The 17,513-nt window shown below is 40.8% G+C and overlaps 1 protein-coding gene across 4 annotated transcripts in view; it reads right to left on the bottom strand.

Annotated features, from left to right (window-relative positions):
• LOC136862977 (solute carrier family 41 member 1) overlaps window positions 1-17,513 on the bottom strand; it is an 847,982-nt gene that overhangs the window by 542,617 nt on the left and 287,852 nt on the right. For all 4 annotated transcript variants that reach the window (XM_067139280.2, XM_067139274.2, XM_067139275.2 and 1 more), the window contains one exon: window positions 16,438-16,564. The gene's annotated coding sequence lies outside the window, so the exon portion shown is untranslated. The remainder of the gene's footprint in view (window positions 1-16,437; window positions 16,565-17,513) is intronic.

Raw genomic sequence — 17,513 nt, forward strand, 5'->3', positions numbered from 1 at the left:
AAGAATGGCAAATAAACTTCATTGTCATAAAGCAGCAGGAATAGATGAAATTAGACCTGAAATGGTGAAGTATAGTAGGAAGGAAGGGATGAAATGGCTTCATAGAATAAGATTAGCATGGAGTGTTGGTAAGGTACCTTCAGATTGGACTAAAGCAGTAACTGTACCTATCTATAAGCAAGGGAACAGGAAGGAATGCATCAACTATCGAGGTATCTCACTGTTTAGTACATCAAGCTGAGTATTCACTGGTATCTTGAAAGGGAGGGCGCGATCAGTGGTTGAGAGGAAGTTGGATGAAAACCAGTGTCGTTTCAGACCGCTGAAGGGCTTTCAGTATCAGATTTTCAGAATGCGCCAGGTAACTGAAAAATGTTACGAGAGGAATAGACAGTCGTGTTTATGTTTCGTTGATCTAGAGAAACAATATGGCAGGGTACCGAGCGAAAAGATATTCGCCATACTGGGGGACTATGGAATTAAGAGTAGACTGTTCAAATCAATCAAAGGCATTTATGTTGACAATTGGGCTGCAGTGAAAATTGATAGTAGAATGAGTCTTGGTCAGGGTACTTACAGGGGTTAGACAAGGCTGTAATCTTTCACCTTACCTGTTCTTAGTTTACATGGATCATCTGCTGGAAGGTATGAAGTGTCAGGGTTGGAATAAGTCAGGTGGAAATGTAGTAAGAAGTCTGGCCTATGCTCACGACTTGGTCTTAATGACAGACTGTGCCGAAAGCATGCAGTATAGTATCTTGGAACTTGAAAATAGGTGCAATGAGTATGGTACCGGTATGAAAACTAGGCTTTCTAAGACTAAATTGATGTCAGTAGGTAAGAAATTCAATAGAACTGTGTTGTGTGTTCTCCCAGGATAGTAATATAGTAAGTGAGATTGAATCATGGTGGTGCAAAACTAATGCAGTGAGCTAGCAGTTGCAATCAACAGTGTTCTATAAGAAGGAAGTCAGCTCCTGGACGAAACTATCTTTACATCGGTCTGTTTTAGACCAAGTTTGCTTTACGGGAACGAAAGCTGGGTGGACTCGTGATATCTTATTCATTAGTTAGAACTAACGGATATGAAAGTAGCGAGAATGATTGCTGGTACAAACAGATGGGAACAATGGCAGGAGGGTGCCCTGAATGAGGATATAATTGCAAAGTTAGGAATGAACTCGATGGATGAAGCTGTACGCATAAACCGGCTTCGGTAGTGGGGTAAGGTGTAGCGAATTGAGGAGGATAGGTTACCTAGGTTATTAATGGACTCTGCTATGGGGGGTAATAGAATTAGAGGAAGACCAAGATGACGATGGTTAGACTCAGTTTCTAACAATTTGAAGACGAGAGGTATAGAACTAAATGAGGGCACAGCACTATTTGCAAATAGAGGATTGTGGTGACGTTTAGTTCATTCGCATGGGCTTGCAGACTGAACGCTTAAAAGCATTACAGTCTATATTGATATTGTATGTAATGTATGTTTGTATTAATATCTATGTTTTCGTAGGGGTAAGTAACTCCGTTGAGGTATAGTCTGATATTTCTTAATTTGCAGTGATCAAACTGAGAGCTTGCTGCTCCCAACTTCGGAAACGTATTGGAAATGGTGTATCATTTTCTAGAATCTTGACCAATCGAAGCTTTTCTCGATCAGATGATGTTACATGTGGAATCCTCCACAAGATACGCTGAAGGGTAATTTTGGAGTCTGCAGGTACCGCTCCTGGTTTAATAGCATTCTAAAAACTGCGTTCACGGATTGGAATTAGCTCCCGTTTTGCGTTGATTATAATACGTCTAGTGTCTTCAGCGAAGCCAAGAATATATTTCAATGAAAACATACCTGTAAAACTACCGTCCTCATTAGTCATCCAAGTGTTGATAGATTTTGGACACCATCCTGGTATCGGTAAAAGATTACTTTCTTCAACAATAAAAGAAGGGTAGAGTTTCATTGCAGTTGTAATATCAACATTCTTCAATCTCTCTATTTCATCACTATTTACTTCTTAACGCGCCTCCGAAAAGAGAAAAGTTAGACCATGGTTGTTTACTCGTAATGTGCTCGGCCCACTCCCATCAGTCTTATCAATTCATCCTTCGACATACAGGTAGCTTTCATGAAGTAGCGTGTATACATCTTGCTGATTGATAATCATGCGAATTTCATCATTGTTGTTAAGTCCAAACGTAAAAGTTGATAAGAATGGAACTTCTTACTACACCTCCTTGAGTTTATACTGTGTTCATGATGTCTAGCATCTCTTCCGTATTGTTGTAATAGTGTATAACTCTTGGAGAAACTGCCTATGCACATCTGTTAACTCGATAACTCCTAGCAATCATGTGGCATGTCTCCTCGATGTACACCGTGTTTTATAAATTTGTTTCATATTGATTTAAAATGCAGTTTGTAAGCTACGTACGTGTCACGATCTAAATTAATGAGCTGATTATGTTTATTCACAGGTCTAAGGGTAATGTTACTGATGTGTCCTAAAGTCACAGGATGATAAAGTACAACTGATGGCTTCTCACGAATACCGTAACCATCTTGTTCTGTAATGATAAAGTCGTGCAGGACGCGCGAAGTTTGTTTATTACTATACAAGTCTGTAATGATATTACAAGGGATGCTTACGTGACAGTCATCGAAATGTATTATAGGTTGACTCATGACGTACGTTCGTTGTTAGTTCTCTTGATGAAAATCCAAGCAACAGTAATATTGAATCAGGTTGTGATTTAAAGTCAATCTTGAAGAAGATTCAATTACACATTTTTGTGTGTGATGTTGCTCACTGAAAGAGAGAACTTGTAATTATTGTTACTGAAACTCTCATCACGAAACAGTTCAATCAACACACATTCAATGTATTCATGAATATCGCCTACAGAATAAGTGTCTGATGGCAGGGTTAGGACATACTCATCGTAGTAGAACTTCTTTCTGCCATCTTGCACATTATAGATTTTATTGTAGCTTTCAAATGATACTAGCTTAAGACTATGTAGCCGATGATTGAGTTCGATTGGTGGACTAAAGTAGACAGTTGTTTCAGCTCCTTCTCCGCGTACAGTAAACGTTATTGCAATGCTAATCATCACGTTGCACACTAATGCCTTTTCTCTGCACTCTGGGTCTGATATAAGAACATTAGACATAATCGCCCACACATGCGTGTACTGAATTTTTGCATACGGGTTTTTATTGTAAAAATGATCTGCATTGCTTCCGAAATATGGTATGAGCTCAAATGCAGGGAGGGGGGTGAGTCACCATAACTATAGAAATGCCATACTTTAGAGCTACATTTTACGTAGGCAACGTAATGGGTTCCAGGTCCATCACTGTCGTCTAAGTTAATTATCTCAAATTTCCGTGGGCATGCTGGTAGATGGTCTCGCATATACACACCGCGAAAATCGTGAATTCCTGTTTGTTTAGCATACGTAGCAACTTCTTCGGGGGTTAGAGCTCGATGTGGCAGTGCATTCAGTAGACGTCTTCTGGCGATATATAGATAACAAGCCCCTTTTTTGTATGGCGCTAGCTTCATATGCACACCTTTACCTCGCAATGCAATTGCTTCCATCGTCTTATTATGACGCTCACTTCCTTTCAATTGCTGCTTCGCCTATTCTACAGCCTTAACAGTCCTTGCTACAGCACTGGCGCCACCTAGCACACATCCTGAAGCCGCTAGTCCTGCAAACTGTGCTGGAAGGATTCCGGCTCGTTTCGCTACAGGAATAATTCGAGCACGATTGCTAAACATTGCTTTACTCTTAGGAGAAATTTTCGCTCTAGCTGCGCGTAGTGCTTTTGTAATAGCTACTCGTGGATTGTATTCTCCTCGAGTAGCTTTTCGCGCAGTCTTTACAACTTCTTTCCATCCAACAGTCTTAGTTTCCTTCTTCATAATGTCAGGATACCGTTGTTTCACCCTTCTGTACACGACTTCTCTTGCCAACAATGATTTACGAACTGATAGTTACTTCTCGTTACGTCATTCGTTATATATTCTTATTATGTGCCACTTCTTTATTCAGTCAGCATAAAGTTTATCAAGCAGCAAAACACTACCTGTCAGTTACATAGTTTCACATCTCCTACCTAGTGCTGTTACAACTACACAAAGTCGTCATGGAGCACTGTCCCGTCTACAGTTCGATGTATCGCAACTGGGCCATCAGGATGCGGCAAGAAAAATCTTTTACTTACACTTATTACCTCTTTAAATAGCATACGCTTCTAAAACATTCACATTTTCTCAAAGTCACTATCAACCGCTGTATATTACTCTACAAATTCTGCAAAATCTCGCAAAAGCTACTTTGAGATATTTTCAAATTAAAGCGCGTGAGCAAGTATTGCCACCTAATGATGTGCTACCCAATTCTCTTATGATCTATGACGATGTCGCTACAGAACAGCAAGGTGTTATTCGTGCATGGGACGTCATAAATATGTAGGTAGTTTTATTTATGTCAAACCTATTCTCGTGTGCCTAAAAAGCTGATACCTGACAACCCTAATATCATTGTGCTTTTTCGACAAGATGAACTCTACATGTGACATGTGTATGACGATCATGTCAACACTGATATGAAATTTACTAACTTTAAACGAGTGTGCGCTACATTTTTGTCATCACAACGTTACGGCTTCTTAGTTATTGATAAAGTGAGTAATTATCTTCACGGACGGTATCACATGTGCTTTGATCATTTTATAAGCATCAACACAGCGGCTACAGACTGCCCTTGATCTAAAACCGACATCATCTCCACATCAAGTAAAGAGATTACAAAACGTATTATCCGTGCACGAAACAATATTCGACGTAAATTTAAAGAGCTTAAACATATTCAAGCAGATACTGATTTCTTTTTGAAAACGCAACTTGGTGCACCACTAAACGAGATTATTTCTACGTCATCGTCTGAGTCTACTACAAGTTCTGGTACTATGCAAACATCTAAAATCAACGAGAAGAAGATTTTTTTTACAGTTTGTTTTACGTCATACCAACACAGATAGGTATTATGCAACAATGGGATAGCAGAAGGCTAGGAGTGTGAAGGAAGCGGTCGTGGCCTTAATTAAGGTACAGACCAAGCATTTACCTGGTGTTAAAATTGGATAACACGGAAAATCGTCTTTAGGGCTGCCGACAGTGGGGCTCGAAGCTACTATCTCCTGGATGCAAGCTCAGAGCTGCGCGTACCTAACCGCACGGAGAACAAGAAAAGCAAGATAAGGAAGAGGAGAAACAGGGAATGGATGAAGAAGAAGAGGACGAGGAAGCAGATCTTAACGTCTTTACCATCCGAGCGAATTAAGTTTTTAACTACAGACGCTGTTACTGAAGCACCCACTACATCAAAACATGATTTATCTTCCTTGCATGAGGTTCTAATCACACTGGAGTATCGTAATCAGTAAAAGACTCTTATTTAAAACACCTACGGCTTACTCTTTGCGCCTTACATAGAGAACTCCTTACAGGGCAAATCGACACAACCTACGGTATTCGCTATGAAGACGACTGTTTTCGGATAGGTAATGCAAATGTTAAGATCAATGCTAACAGTCTCATCGTAAAAGGTGTAACTTATAAACCCACTAAAGGTCTTTTAGAACTCCTTTTTTGTCGGATACCTGACAAAGATACAATTTCCCAAGATGATCTTAAAATATAGAGCAATACTTTTTGCTACTGACGCTACTCGACGTGTTTACAAGGGGATAGAAGCTGTAAACGCAAGTACCGCGATTTTCTTTCTAAGCATTTTCTTTCACATCAACTGTCTGCAAGTGGTCTTAATGTTGTCTACAAGCCTCTGTTATCGTATGTGGACATAAGGTACTGGAATGGCCCTTACTTACTCGTACAACGTTTGCAACTTCTAAGAGCTTCTCAAGATGCTGGTCACACAGGTAATAAATCAGAGATTCTAGAAATAGAAGAGGAATTACGTCATGCTGGTATTATTAAGTAATGGCTCTTCAAATCAAGACCTCGCCTGTAAAGCTAAGCATCGCACACGAGTAAAATAAACCCGCTCGTCACACCTACCGTCGCAGACGTCTCTTTACAAGTGGATAGGACGAATTATGGCAAGCTGACTTCGTAGAAATGATTCCGTATGCCTCTAGCAATAAACAGTACATGCATCTTCTGACTGTTATCGATGTGTACTCTAAGTTCGCTTTTGCAAAACCAGTGCTTTCTAAGAGAGCAGCTCATGTCAAGGACGCTATCCAACGTATTGTTCAACAAGCAAAACGATGCTCGAGGCTTCTTCAAACTTATCAAGGTAGAGAGTTTTACAACAACGTGGTCTTAATGTTGTCTACAAGCCTCTGTTATCGTATGTGGACATAAGGTACTGGTTCTAAAAGACCTTTAGTGGGTTTATAAGTTACACCTTTTACGATGAGACTGTTAGCATTGATCTTAACATTTGCATTACCTATCCGAAAACAGTCGTCTTCATAGCGAATACCGTAGGTTGTGTCGATTTGCCCTGTAAGGAGTTCTCTATGTAATGTTCTACTTATCTCAAGTCAATCGGCATTCATCACTATTCTACGTATGTCAATCTCAAAGCTAGAGTTGTTGAATGCTTTAATCGTACGCTCAAAACTATGATGTGGCGAGAATTTACAGCTCAAAACTCTTATCGCTGGATTGATCTCCTACCTAGACGTGTGTCTACCTACAACGATACACCTCATAGGACTATCGGCACAAAGCCTCGTATTGTTACCAAGAATACACCACGCTTAGATGCTATTCAACACATATTGAAAATAGCTGATCCACGTCACCATCGCTCGCGAAAAGGCGATTTAGTTCGCATCAGCAAACACAAGTCTCTCTTCGCAAAGGATTCACCCCTAACTGGAGAACATATTTTTTTCAAATCAGCAGAGTCAAGCTTACTAATCTAGTTACCTATTTACTACTTCAAGATCTTTCAGGACAGGCTACCAAAGGACATCGAAGATCAGCAGAAAACGGAACATCCTACTCACTATATGATATAACGTGTTATTCGTTCTCGTGGTATGTCAAATAGCTTGGTTTTAATAACACCTGTAATTCATGGATTAATGAAGAGGATGTACTTTAAAACGTTAGTTGAATTTTTTTCCGTTCTAGAACATCTACCTCTCCTGTCCACTATTGCACAAACTTGTTGGTCAACATTACTACTACTAGTTGAGATTGCATAAACTCGTTAGTCAACATCATTACTACTACTTAAGTTAGGATTTGGAATAATGTTGGACAAGGGCCAAGTTAAAAAATTATCAAGCAGCAACTGCATTATGTTTTACAAATCTTATTTACTTCAGCGTATGGGTACAATTTCTTCCTTCACCAATGTAAACCTATTTAGTCCTTAGTTATTTATCTGCTGTTTTCGTCTTTTAAGGCCTCCACTCAGCAACAGTTTTCCTTTCATGCACCGGCAACGACAAGTGCTGATATCTTCTCAACAACTGTAGCATTAGGAGACGTCACACGCTGCATAGCTTTACGAAGCAGATTTTCATCAGCTACGCGTCTTAATTCAGGATTGTTTTGAAGATAAGCAATGCCATGCTCCTTGCAGGCAACATCTAACATATCAACACCAGAAGCACAGCGTGCCAGCCGGACGTCGAGTCAAGTTCCAGGGCCACAGTACTGGTAACTAGGAAGATAAAGCTCAAAAGGAAGAAGATCAATCACCTTATTGATGAGTACATGCCAGCATGTTCCTCACCATTCTCCCAGGACGTTTCTTCACCTTCTTCTGCGACAGCTTGCTTATTCTTTTCGCAGTCATGACAAGTGTTTATAAGCGAAGTCAACTAATTGGTTTTAGGTCCGTGGTACAGTTTAATGAGTTGATATCTACGGTACTGTCTCACTGAAGGTCTCTTAGCTAAACTCACTTGTTCATGATGAAAAAACAGGATCTCGTGTCCACTCACGAGGCACATTCTCCCAGATCGTCTTTACAGCATTAGCAGTTACAATGGCCAAAAATATCTTTGGTATTGCATTCAACTCTTCTTCAGTAAAAGTGTTTAGTTTCTTTATGCAAGCATAAGACTTTACGATTGATTTTTCAACTGCGTTACACTTAGTATCAGATAGAAATGGCATGATGTATTTACTCTACAAATGTTTCTTTCTCACTGTCGACATTTGAATACGGCACTTTGCATATCCTGCTCACTTGCCGGCATGCATTGCGACACAACCAATCAAAGAGCATACACACTTGACGTAAATAATATTTACGCCTTTCCGCTCTATGCTCCTTCAGAAGAGTTTTAATGATGGGCATCCTAACTCATGCAGATCGCGAACTTCACATGTTGGTGGTAGATAGTCGTGCTGTCATTTCTCCTTTTCCTAACCCTTTACGAACACTAGATCTGCTCTTGAGAAAGGAGCATTCAAGATCATATCTAGAAACCGATAAGGTATTCCTTTTCCTTCCCACCGAAGTCCTAAATGTTTTCTCACCCATTGCGCCTGCCTTTTACCTTCATCCTTTTGAAAACAGTAAGGGAAAGGTGGATTAAATACTAAACTCACGACTTTTGGTGTCCACAACACAGTACAATCCAACACGGCTACCTCTTTGAACACAAATTGGTTTCCGTTCACTTTAACGCCTTGAACATCAACTATCAATGTCCTTGTCATTATGAACTACAAAGCGAGCAACTCTCCCTTATAGTATATATTATCGACTAAGTAAACATGCCTACTCATGCCATATATAGAGAGTTGAATTTACAAGAGAGAGAGAGAGAGCTTTGATAGCGAACAAGTCTAAGCACGCAGATCCATGACCACGTGATCACAGCATGTTAGAAACAGTGTGGCCTCCTTATGTTACATGCTCATCCCAGTTAGGTTGGGCATCAAACTTTAGTCTGTAAAGCTAACGCCTTTGTAAGGATAGGCCTAGGGTAGAATCCACAGCCTGTAAGGTTAAGGTAGGAATCGAATCTGTGCCTGTTAGGTTAAGCTTGCACTTAGGAGGAAGGAGAGGATGAGGTAGTCATACGCTACTAACAAAGGAACTGTCCGTACTGTCATCGAAATAGACAATGAAATTTGGTAAGGAGGATGAGTGGTCCATAAGAAAGCAATGTACAAAAATTCAACTGCCATTTTGATCTGTAAGCTCCTGAAACCGATACGGAAATGTCTAAGAGGATTGCAAGCGTTAGCGTGTAGCTCGACGTGGACAGCTCTGGTGACCAGCGAAGCGACCCGGTTACCTTGAGCTTTCTGCGCTAGTCAGTTCAGAACATGTTCCCTTGAAAGAGCAGTCATGAATCCAGCTATTGTTCTAGAGTATGCTTTACATTATTTCCGTAAAAAGGTTTCTCCTCTTCCCGTGAAATAACTTCGGAAGAAAGAGAGATAGGTCGACATGTGATTGAACTAATTGAAAATCATCCCATGGGTGCCAGCATCGTCTGGGAGTCGTGTCTGGAGAGAAATAGTGACAGTGAAAAAGAAAGTGGAAGCAGCGACACCTCATTTGCATTATCTGAAAGAGAAGGCAGCCCACCATTGCCAGGAAAAAGATGTGTTACGGATCCGATCTTGAGCCCCGAGTCTGATTCCCGTCAATCCAGTGAAGAGACATCGCCGTCACCGAGCAAATCTACTGGTTCAATCTATGCTTCCAGTCCACAGAAGAAAGTGAAACGAACTGTAGATCTTGCGTACGGGAGAATAGCTGTACATTTACGGTTAAATAAGAGGGATAAGAAGCGGCTTTCATTAACCACTGTTCAAAAAGGATGTCGTAAGGTGACGTCACTACAACAACTGTACATTTAGAAGAACCAGTTAGAATGTACATCGGTAATCCCCATTGAACACAGGAAACTGATGCGTACAAAACTATTTTCTCGCTTTACAGAAGCAAGAAGACTGGAGCGGAATGTATGCGATGAAGACCTGTGACTGTGGGCCTTGGAAATTTCAAGAGAGATTTCAGTGGAAGAACTAATTTCAGCGCATCTGCTAGTTGGTTGAGTCGTTTTAAGAAAATGAAAATGTACAGAATAAAAAGTCGAAATATTACGAAATTTGTATCCCGTACGTATCTACAAGAAGACGAAAAAGTTAAAGTCGCAAAGATATTTGTGGAAGCTGCTACCAAGCGATTTTTATACATCAGCCCTTCTTCAATATACAATACTGATCAGAGTGGTTTCGTGACCGAAATGAAAGCGAAAAGGACCCTATAGTTTGTTGATGAGAAACATACAGAAACAGTTGCTTGATCAGTTAGTGCACTCACGCATTCGTACACAATTATGCCTACAATTACTGTGACCGGTATTCTTTTCCCGAAATTAGTCAGTGTACTACAGGAGGCGACTGGAACTTTCTGTCCGAGAGTTTCCAAAGAAATGTTTCATGCCAGAAATATAATTGTAACAGCCACAAAATCAGGGAAAATGGGGAAAAAGGAATTAAAGTATTGGTTTAAAGAATCCTTCTTCCCATTTGTGGAAGAGAAGTGTTTGCTACTGCTAGATTCCAGGACTACTTATAGTGATGTGAGCTGTCTTTAACATATTCCTCCAGGCAACAGTATAGAAATTCTCCAGTTTTCTCCCGGCACTACAGGGAAAATACAGCCCTTGGACAAGTTTTCTTTCGGTAGTGGAAGGCTTTGTATCGCCGCTTAACATACATTGTGCCGACTTGTGAGGGCTTCTGATGTTTATCAGAGAAACAGCATACTGAAAATGCAGTCCTTCATTCATTTTCTTTTTTATTCCCAATGGTCCAAGGACATGATTAAATATTCGTGTTTCGCAACCAACTATACAGCGGAGAGACCTCCCGAGTTCGAAGTGCCTGCGAAATATTGCCTCCCAACAACTAAATAAAACTGTGAAGAACAATGTGGCCTCGAAGTGCATATTCGTTGTGCATGTTCCCAAAAATATTTGTTTTTATCAGGCGACTATCGCACCTCATTTATGTTTCACATTCGTTCCGTAAAAATAAAGTGACCTTGGGACGGAGCAGCCTGCCAGTTCGTTCTCTCTTTCTCTCTCTCTCTCTCTCCCCAGCACAACTGCAACTCCACTCCGCTGTGCGCCGTGCGAGCCAGCAAGAAGCAAGGGTTGTCCAGTAAGCTGCGTTGTCACACGGACTTTATCAATTGAGTACCTCCGTGGAATAACGTTAGATGTGACAGTTTGGTCTGAAATGAGGTTCCAGTGAAATAACGTTGGTTGTTATTCTCTCCATAAGATAGTAAGTAGTCTAAGAGAAATTTCCTTTTAAAACACACTTTATTTTGATCGCAAAAGTTGGCTTCCGTGGAAGAACGTTGGATGTTATGCAAGATGGCGGATGCATTCTGTTGTAAGCTGTCTCCACCAGCTCTTGAAAACATGAATAACTCAAGAAAAGGTAAGCTGGATTTCAATAAATGGAAAGACAATGCTAGGAAAATTGCAAGGAACAGTGGGAAAGAGTTTTCCAATCGGAAAGAAAAGGTTGTCCAAGAGAAAAGGCCTTCATTTGAAGTAAGTGGAAAAACGTTGGATGTTACTGTTGTTGAATTTTAAATGAATATATTGCAAGTATATTGGCTATAACCAATTTTTGTATATTTAGCCACTTCATTTCTTATTTCTACTTGTTTCTAAATGATTTAAAGAGAAATTTAGTAGAAATAGACTAATTTTGAAGTTAAGTTAGTCTTGTAACTGGGTAATAAGTAACATGAAAATATTTTACTGACAAGTAATATTTTAAACTTTCAAGAATGGTAGGGTTTATTAGTTATTCACTTTCTCCTGTCCTTGTAGGATCAAGTTTGCTCCAACAAGTGCTCCAGGCCTGGATGCAAATTTATGGATGTTGATAAGAAGATGCAAGAGTTCGACAACTTCTATAATCAAGATTTCAATGACCAGATTGTATTACTGAGTAACCATATGAGTATAAGTGAACCCAATAGGAGGAGACCTGGGAAGTCAGATGCAACATCAAGTCGTAAGGCGTCGTTTTCTTATTACGTGAAAGTGGGCGGTGAGTTAATGCAAGTGTGCCAAAAAGCATTTTGTGACACGTATCAGATATCTTTTAGAAGGGTACAAATTTTGCAAGGTAAATTTAAAACTGCAGACAGAATACTAGGGGACCAACGTGGCCGTCATCATAATAGACCACATGCATCACCAAACACAACAAAAGATAAAATTAGGGAATTCATTAACAGACTTCCACGCCAGCCTGGTCACTACAGACGAAAGAAAACTGCAACTGAATATTTAGATCCCAAGCTGAATGTTTCAAAATTATCAGAAATGTGTTTTTTTTTTGCTAGTTGCTTTACGTCGCACCGACACAGATACGTCTTATGGCGCCGATGGGACAAGGAAGGCCTAGTAGTGGGAAGGAAGCGGCCGTGGCCTTAATTAAGGTACAGCCCCAGCATTTGCCTGGTGTGAAAATGGGAAACCACGGAAAACCATTTTCAGGGCTGCCGACAGTGGGGTTCGAACCTACTATCTCCCGAATACTGGATACTGGCCGCACTTAAGCGACTGCAGCTATCGAGCTCGGTCAGAAATGTTTAAAGAAGAGTTCCCTTATATAGATGCTGGTAAGCACATATTCAAAGATATTTTTCGTTCTGAATTGAACCTCAAGTTTGGACTACCGAGAAGCGACACATGCAGAGTATGTGGCGAACTTTCTGTGAAACTTCAAGCAGCAGAAAATGAAAAAGCGAGGCAGGAGATACAAGTTGAAAGTGACCTCCACCATGCAAGGGCAGATAGTGCATATACGTATCTCAAATCTGACATTGAAGAATCAAGGACAACCCCCAGTTACGTTGTGTTATGTAAGGATATGCAGCAAGTGTTTTGTCCAGATATTCGGCACAGCAGTGCTTTTTATCTGTGGCAACTTTCTTGTTATAACCTTTCTATTCATGACATGGGAAGAAACCAAGCAACAATGCATCCTTGGCATGAGTGTATTGCCAAGAGAGGTTCTGTAGAAGTCGCCTCATGTATGTATCATTACATTACAAATTATTTCTCAAAACTACCACTTTCTGAAGGAAGAAGTCTTATTGTATGGTCTGATCGCTGTGTTGGGCAAAATAACAATTGGAAATTAATAGGCCTATATCAGTTTTTTGGTAATTCAGGATTCTTTTCTAGAGTTGAACAAACGTTTTTATGTTCTGGCCATAGTTTTCTTCCCTGTGATGAGGATTTTGCCCTAATTGAGAGGGCAAAGAAAGCATCTAGTGTTATGGTTTCAGAGGAATGGAAATACGTTATTGCACATGCTGGTGTTACTAGATCTTCTGAAGTCGTAGAAATGGAACAGAATGATTTTAAAGACTTTTCGTCTGTTGATAGAAACATAAAAAGGGATCCGAACCTTAAAATTACCCAGAATATATGGCTTCAGATCTCCAGGGATGACCCACACACCATCAGGGTTAGAGAGCCACAATGTTCTTCAACCATGGTCACAGTATGTTATCACCAAGTTTGGAAAGGGAAGGAAGTTACCACCTCTCGCAGAAAACTTCCCACCAATCTATAAAGCTCTTCTTCCTATTACTTCTGACAAAAAGCTTGACCTTGTGAACATGTGTCCTCTTTTGGAACCGTAATACAGATACTTTTATTACTCCTTGCCCGCATCAAACGCACCAAAACAGAGTCAACCAGAGGAAGGCATATACGAATGAGAAGACAAACATTATTGTAACGCATACTCATTTGTTGCTAAATTCTGTACATTGTAAATGTTCCATTGTTATAAATTTAGTAAGAAGACAGTGTGAAAATGAGTGGTTGAGGAATGCTTAAAAATGCATGTTATGCTACATCCAACGTTCTTCCACACTCAAATTTATATAGGCTATAACAGGACTGTTTATCACATCCAACTTCCTTCCACTGTAAAGCTGGAAAAATAACATTTATTCAATACATTAAAATAGAGAAAATATAATGTGTCATGGAAGTACATTATCTGGCTTGCAATTAACATTGTCTTAATATTTTCATCAACATATTTTATGTTTTCGTACCCTAAAATATTTTTTTCGTCTCCTGAAAAATTGTCCAAGTGTTACATCCAACGTTATTCCACGGAGGTACTCAATTTTTGAAACCTTCCCGTTCGAAATGGCAGCTACATTTTTCTACATCGCTACCTTATGGGTCTCCTCATGGTCTCTGCGAAATTTAATTGTTAATTTCTATAAGGGAGTATGGACAGTTCCCTTGTAATTCTATTAGGAGGAGGAGGAGGAGGAGGAGGAGGAGGAGGAGGAAGAGGATGAATTACTCTGTAGTCGCTCAGCTTCGTCCCATAGATGCTTCTCTATGTTACATCCCTATGAATAAAGCTTATGTATTAAGCCTAACACCAGCCCCCTAGTCCCGTGCCGCCATCTTGTTCCGAGTTCAACTTCAAGCCGCTGAGGGCGCCTTTCAACATTCCGCCCCCTATGATTAAAGCATATGTATTAAGTCTTACGCCGTCTCCCTAACCCTATTAGTTCAACGTGTAGCCGCTTAGATAGTCTAGGAAGGGGCTTCCGGTTATGTTAATGCCTGGTCAGCGTTTAGCTAGGGTGTAAATTTATGTCCGAGATGGAGTAAGTAAGGGCAACCGGTTAGGTTTACACCTGGTCAGCGTAAAGTTAAGCCTGTACCTTTATGCGGTTAGTCCAGGTATCGAATTTAAATTCTCTTAAGTTAAGGTTACATTCTTTTGCGGTTAGCCTGGGAGGTAAGCTTAGGTTAACGTGTGGTCAGCGTAACGTTAGACCTGCACTTTTATGCAGTTAGCCCGGGGTATCGAACTTGAAGTCTGTTATGTTACGCTTCCACTCTTATGCCTTTAGCCCGGGTGTTGAACTTAGGTCTGTAATGTTAACGCCCTTAGGCTTGAGGTCGAACCCGAAGTCTGCGAGGTTAAGCCTGTACACGTAGCCAGCGTAAGGTCATGTGAGGTTAAGAGCGCGCTCATCGCCAAATAGGGTTAAGGGCACGCTGTTAGCTAGCAGCCCGCACCACGCTGTGATGTCACACACAGCATCAGGCCTCTCCCAGAGGCATGAGGAGGCGGCGGTAAAAGAACCATCCCAATTACCCTATCATAATGGAAATAAATACGTAATAAAAGCAGGGAAGTTTGCATTTTTCCATTATTCTTATTCTTGTGATTATAAACCACAGGACCAATGATTTTATACCTCACATGCTTGTGGTTTCGAGAGAACGTTGATTCGAGTTTCACCCTCGGCACTCCTAAAATGGTTTTCAATTATTTCCCATTTTCACACTGTGTATCTTAATTAAGACCACTGTCACTCACTACCTTCCCACCACGAATCCTCTACTTTCCCTTCGTCGACAAAAACTGCAGTTGTTAGTGCGACGTTAAACACGTAGCAAAAATTCTCTCGCGCGTACTGCCATTCGTGGTCACTTTAGTAAGAAGTCAGCCCACTAGGAATAAACTCTCTCTCTCCCTATACCACAGGACCGTTGCAAGGGAAGGACGAGCAGGGAGATGCTACGAGGTAGGGCCTATTAAATTGCGAGAGGGGTGACGTTTCGAAAATATGCTTAGTGATAAACTGGGCCTAGCAACCGATATTTTCGAAAACTCAAGTCTATTCATGATCAATTTTTTTTTGCTAGTGGCTTTACGTCGCACCGACAGATAGGTCTTATGGCGACGATGGGATAGGAAAGGGGTAGGATTTGGAAGGACCGGCCGTGGCCTTATTTAAGACACAGCCCCAGCATTTGCCTGGTGTGAAAATGGGAAACCACGAACAAAAAATTAAATTAACACGAGTGTTTGGACCATTGAACATTTGCGTTCTCTCTCTCTCTTCCCTCTCCAAGGTCAAGTTGTCGGTGCTGTTTACAGAAGTGGGCTATTGTTTCCATTTATGCTGAACCGGCGACAGGCCAACTTATTGTCATTTTATTTTCTAACGTCACAATGCATGTCCTGTTGCTAAGTAAGTCGTACATTCAATACAATTCACAGTGATTACTTTTATACTGTATTATATCACCCTATACACTGATGCTGTCTTATCTTTTTAAATATCTATAATTTTAACTTTTCTATTTTTATCTGACCGTTTGGGGGGGGGGCATTCCCCATTTACCCCCTTTGAATCCGCCCCTGATCAACACTGACGCTGAGCGTCCCTTTGTGCTAACCGAGGAAACAGACTCCAGCCTCGTCCACACTGGCGACGTTGGTTGTTTGCAAGTCTGTACTCACCATAAGTTTCCTGATGTCACAAAATACGTAAGTATTCTACTTTGACACCTGCCCTCGTAGTTGAAGTATATGATCTTACCTCTAATTTCTGCCATTTCTGTGGAGTCCCTGGAACGCACACACCTGGCAACTGCAAATTCTCATGATGCCACCTCACTTCCTTGGTTGTCTATCCGTACCCAGGTACGTCAGTGTGAAGAATGTTCCTGTAACGAGAGAGTATAGCACAATATTTTTTTCTAGTTGCTTTACGTCGCACCGACACAGATAGGTCTTATGGCGACGATGGGACAGGAAAGGGCTAGGAGTGGGAAGGATGCAGCCGTGGCCTTAATTAAGGTACAGCCCCAGCATTTGCCTGGTGTGAAAATGGGAAACCACGGAAAACCATTTTCAGGGCTGCCGACAGTGGGGTTCGAACCTACCATCTCCCGAATACTGGATACTGGCCGCATTTAAGCGACTGCAGCTATCGAGCTCGGTATAGCACAATATATATTAATATATCTGGCAATGAAAACTCAACGAAAAATGTCTTTGAGCTTCAACAAGGGATGTACTGGGACCTAGGTCTCCATACCAAATCAGTTCATACATAGCCGTAATTCATAAAGCAGCAAAAACGTGTTTTCGCGAGTATAACATGATACAAATAATTGTTCCGCGGGAAGAAACCATAAACCTTAACTATCTCACCAGCAGCAAAGTCTACAGGCATCCCCGTTGAGAAAGTTTCTATATTTCATTCAAATACTGGCGGATACACTATCTACCAGGTGTGGTGCGTGGTATTATTACAATGTTGCACTACTCCCACTAATTGTAACTCCATTTGTCGTATTTTATTCTAATTATTTTAGATTAATATACCTAAAATATATTCCAAAATATGTTAAAATCAACTCATTGGTCGTTCGATGTACTAATGCTTCGAAAAACGCTGCCGGCTTTGCATCAAACTCAGGAGGTTCGCTTTCCTACGGCAACTCCCAAGCGGACAGCGCGGCGCAATCAGCAGGGCGTAGTCTAAGCATGTACATAGAATCAGGTAGCACGCTGGCCAGTATTAGTCCTTGGGTGTTGCACGAGACCAACAAGCTCCCTATCGAGAAAAAACTCCAAATGTCCCCGTTAGATTGTGCAAATAAGTAGTAC

The sequence above is a fragment of the Anabrus simplex genome, chromosome 2 (assembly GCF_040414725.1).
Source record: "Anabrus simplex isolate iqAnaSimp1 chromosome 2, ASM4041472v1, whole genome shotgun sequence".
Taxonomy (NCBI): domain Eukaryota; kingdom Metazoa; phylum Arthropoda; class Insecta; order Orthoptera; family Tettigoniidae; genus Anabrus; species Anabrus simplex.